We start from the raw sequence: 4,660 nt of genomic DNA on the forward strand, positions 1-4,660 counted from the left end.
AAGAAATTGAATTTTTCATGAACATCGCCATATTTTATTTTATTTTATTTTAAATAACAACGGCTGAGAAGGAACAATTTCGTAAATGTCGACATGGGTAGTTTTAACCGGGAGTTTAATAGCCGGTTACGCTGCACTTGTTCAAATTTTGATCTCCGAGTGCGATGCTTCAGTTTGCGCAAAGACAAAGTATCTTCAGGGTCATAGAAGCCTGAAGAAAAAAACTGTTTTTTGGCTCTCGCCCCATTTTTCGCGCGGGCAAAACACCGAAAATCCCGTTCCTCTTTGTTCTTCAACCCCGCGGAAACGCTTGCCACATAGGCTATTCCGGCTATATAACTGGATGGTTTTCGATTCATTTTTTTTATCGCGTGACAGTGAACACGATCTACAGACAGCCAATCAAACTCCGCCGTCATAGGTCTCAGTATTAACAATGTCACGCAACGACATTTTCTAAGTCGAGACATCGAGATTTGCCCAAGCTCGAAATAGAACTCGGAATCGCTTGAAATTTCAAAACAAAGATCTAATACTCCAAGAAGAATTAAATGAGTTATTCCGTGGTATTTCTATAATAATTTCAGACTGACGGGTAATTCACGAATAATTAATTAATTGCGAGAATGAACTCACTCACTGGTTAAGACATCTGCTCTCGCTCAAAACACAAATTCCCTACCGTCGAGATCTGTCTCGTTGCTAGCTGCCGTTCGAGTTCGAATTATAACTTGCTGGATATATCTTATAGCCACCGTACACTATTCCAAAGGATGTACAATAAAGGTTACTTTAAACCTTCGCGGGGCTACATTGGTCGACTTTTTTTGGTCAAGAAAATTAAAGTCCGCGAAGCTCAAGTTTGCATAATGCGAACGCTAGGGGTTCTGTTATTTCATTGGCTCGCGGCTTTTCAAGTTGACACATTGCTCTGTGAAGGCGCGATATGTTTATAAATCTTTAGAAGGCGAAAACTCGCACTTGTTTTTCGAGAGAATCCGTTCTCTTTCAATAAATTAACACGGTATGCAGATTTGACGGTTTTCCATGAAATTTGGTCAGAACATTCACTGATATTATGGAACAAAAGCGTGTCCGCGAATTCGTTTATTTTAAATATTTTCCTCGTGGCGGCCTTTAACGCAGCAGGTTACGCGAATTTTTCGATAGTCGAACTTGACAGATCTATAAAAAGATAACCAATAAAAATAAAAGAAAATGCTGACATGTTAATGGAGATTGAGGCTTTGTGATAAACACTGCACAGTTATTTTGCATGAACGATCGCATTTGGTACCCGATTAATTAGCTGGAACGTCATTCGGTCATTTTGGAGTTGACGGCCTCTGCCGCCTTTGGAAAGCAAAATCCAAAACAAAACATAATTTTATCGAATTCTACATTTTATAACCTTTCTGTTGATATATAGTTTGTGGGGGTTTCCTAAAAAAAAACAGCGTGCGTACGAATTTTTTTTCTGGAGGACACCCGCGAAGGTTTTAAGTAACCTTAAGGCAAATTACAAAGTCTAAATCTTCAGCTTCTGTAACTTGGAATAATAATTCCGCATACAGGAGAGGCGCGCAGCCCAATGAAGAAAACTCACTGATAACTCTTCCTGAACACCTACTGTAATTTTACAATATGTTCTTTGGAACAAGAAACCACTAACCTGAATAAACCTGACTACTTTGATCACCCGATTTACGTTCAAGATGTCGACAACTGCTATTCCTCGACTGTATAATTAGGGTTTTGTTTATCTTCGCCGTCGCGCAAAACTTCAGCCAAGCAGCCTCGTTCCCAGGGTATTGTCGTTTCCCCCTCCAAACGAGGTTGAAGCGCCAGCACAAGGTTCACGGTTGTTTTGAAATGATTACAACTACTTTGCAAAACGTATTCCAATAGATAACTTGTATCTAAACTACGTCGAGACATGTTGTTGTCTTGCTTATTGCTTTTCATGATTGACAACCTTATAAAAACAACGCATGTGTGAGTGTTGATGTCAAACTGAAAACGTCGGGCAGACTTTTGTATTCGTTTGCATTGTTGTGTATTTTAACTAATGTCGTGTATATCTTTACCCAAGTGCTTTTTTATGATTTTGCAAATCGTGATTAAATTGGCCGCGTTGGACAAAAACCCCGAAAAATCGGGAGGTGGAAAAAATAAGGGAACTTGTGCCCCCGACCAAGGCAGTGGTGCCACCCTTGGGGTTTTAGGGTATCGTAATTAAACGTAGTACACAAATGAAGTAAATTAGAGTGATGTACTAAAATGGCAGCACCAAAGGAAAATAACAATCGGAAAGTAATGTTCGTGCAAAACCAAGGAAAGGAAAACCGAACTTTACAACTGCACACGTTGAAGGCTGACCAAAGAATGTCTCACCCTGCTAACGGCAACTTTTTCAAATCCTAATCCCGCTGAACGCCGCGCACCTCGAGCCCACCCCTAGCCCTCTGCTCCGTGCCGGAAAAATAGTAACTTATGCTAGTTTGAGATTATCACAATTAAATAGGTTGCGTGTCACACCGATGTACATAATGTGATATTAGCACCGCATTGACCAAAAATTCCAGCAAAATTCCAGTGATAGCATTTTTCGATTCCTTGCAAAAAACATCTTAGTCGCAAATTGGGGCAGTTTTGGTGCCTGTTGCTCAACCGGACTAGTTAATGATGGGATTACGGGCTCGAAACATCTATTTCACGTGATAGTTGATGAGGGCGCAACCAAAACTTTTAATTATCTCAATCCTCTTAAGACACTTCTAAGACAAAAAAAAAGCCGCCGCCATTTTGCTACATCCCACACTGCTAGGCTACTCACTATCCACAACACAGTAGGCAGCAAGTAATGTAACAGCATTCATGTTAGAAGTAAGCACGCTCGTGGATTGATCGGCTAATTGAGTATAGTCGATACCCAGGCCTCCAAAGACAAGCATTGCCCTCGAGCATGCGTCTGGCCCTAAACTAAAAATTGTGAAGAAAAGAGTGTAATGGCATAAACACTAGCCGCGTATCCTGCAGCGAAAAAAGTTGCGAAGTTTGAAATATTAAAACGAATAAATGAAACAACGAAAACAAAACAACAGCAACAACCACAACAACAAAAAGAAAAAACAGGTTGAAGCCAGAAATGAAGCTAGCCAAATGTATTGTTCGCGTAGAATTTCGAATTTAAACAAGATTGAATAGAATCGAGAATGTGTGAAATTCATATTTCTATCGGCCAAGGCGGCATAGCTGTTGCCTGTGGGGCACTTTCCTTAGTCTATGTATTAAATAGGGATATATTGTTTGCTCATTCGCCAAGCGCCCAGAACAAAACACGAGAGTAGCAATCCGCACCAAAAATTCACTTTCTTTAATTGAACTTTCTTATTTTAAATTGAACGAATACTGGGGGATTTCAAGGCGAATAAAATAAGGTAAACATCGCCAATTACTGAAAAACTTCAAAGAAGCCAGCGAGTTATTGTGTGACAACAACAGCGTGAAGACTCGTGTCAATCGGTCAGATTTTTTTGAGAAACTCGGCTTTCAAGCCCAGATCTTTAGCAAAGAAACAATTATTTTTATTCCTAGCAAAGTTTTAGGGGATTTCAAGGCGAATAAAGTAAGGTAAACATCGCCAATTACTGAAAAACTTCAAAGAGGCGAGCAAGTTATTGTCAACAACAGCGTGAAGACTCGTGTCAATCGGTCAGATTTTTTTGAGAAACTCGGCTTTCAAGCCCAGATCTTTAGCAAAGAAACATTTTTTTTTATTCCTTGCAAAGTTTTAGGGGATTTCAAGGCGAATAAAGTAAGGTAAACATCGCCAATTACTGAAAAACTTCAAAGAGGCCAGCGAGTTATTATGTGACAACAACAGCGTGAAGACTGGTGTCATCAGTCAGATATTTTTGAGAAGCTCGGCTTTCAAGACCAGATCTTTAGCAAAGAAACAATTCTTTTTATTCCTTGCAAAGTTTTAGGGGGTTTTCAAGGCGAATAAAGTAAGGGAAACATCGCCAATTACTGAAAAATTTCGAAGAGGCGAACGAGTTATTGTGTGACAACAATCTCCGAAGTTTTTGTCACAGAATAATTCGCTCGCGTGAAGATAAGAGTGTTATTCCGTGGATAATTATTCTCCGGAACTTCTTCTGTGATATCCTTTACGTAAAGAAATCACACCAAAACCATGCTATACATCTAAAATCTCATTTAGACTATCAGATAGTCTAAATCTGTGCTATTTGGAATGTATGTTTATGTGGTACGAACATGTACGAACGTGTATGTAGGTGGTACGAAAATGGGTGGTACGAAAAGACGTTGGTACGAAAAACCCGGATACATGTAATGGCCTATGGTAAAAATCGGATGCAAATATCCATTACAAGTCCAACGCTTGAAATAGCCAGCTTGAAATACGCGATATCGGAAACAATAGAATAAAGAATAACTTTCGAGGCCTTTGTTTCTTAGCCCCGCCTTGACAAGTTAATGAGCTAAGGCAGTATTCCCTTCGGAGGAAAGCGTACGTGATCTTTGACCAATCAGAGCGTCCCTGTTTACGCTTCGCTGCTAATATTACAGACCTATAATTTTTATTCGACTGCAAGTAAATGTCCCGAGAACAATAGGCATTCTACGCGATGCA

The 4,660-nt window shown here is 39.8% G+C and overlaps 1 protein-coding gene across 1 annotated transcript in view; it reads right to left on the reverse strand.

Moving 5' to 3' along the window:
* LOC145488197 (tetratricopeptide repeat protein 28-like) overlaps nucleotides 1–3,404 on the reverse strand; it is a 22,284-nt gene extending 18,880 nt beyond the window's left edge. Inside the window, exon 1 of the mRNA XM_081467005.1 lies at nucleotides 1,673–3,404. The gene's annotated coding sequence lies outside the window, so the exon portion shown is untranslated. The remainder of the gene's footprint in view (nucleotides 1–1,672) is intronic.
* Between the last annotated feature and the right edge of the window lie 1,256 nt (nucleotides 3,405–4,660).

Source organism: Orbicella franksi, chromosome 1 (genome assembly GCF_964199315.1).
Source record: "Orbicella franksi chromosome 1, jaOrbFran1.1, whole genome shotgun sequence".
Lineage (NCBI taxonomy): Eukaryota > Metazoa > Cnidaria > Anthozoa > Scleractinia > Merulinidae > Orbicella > Orbicella franksi.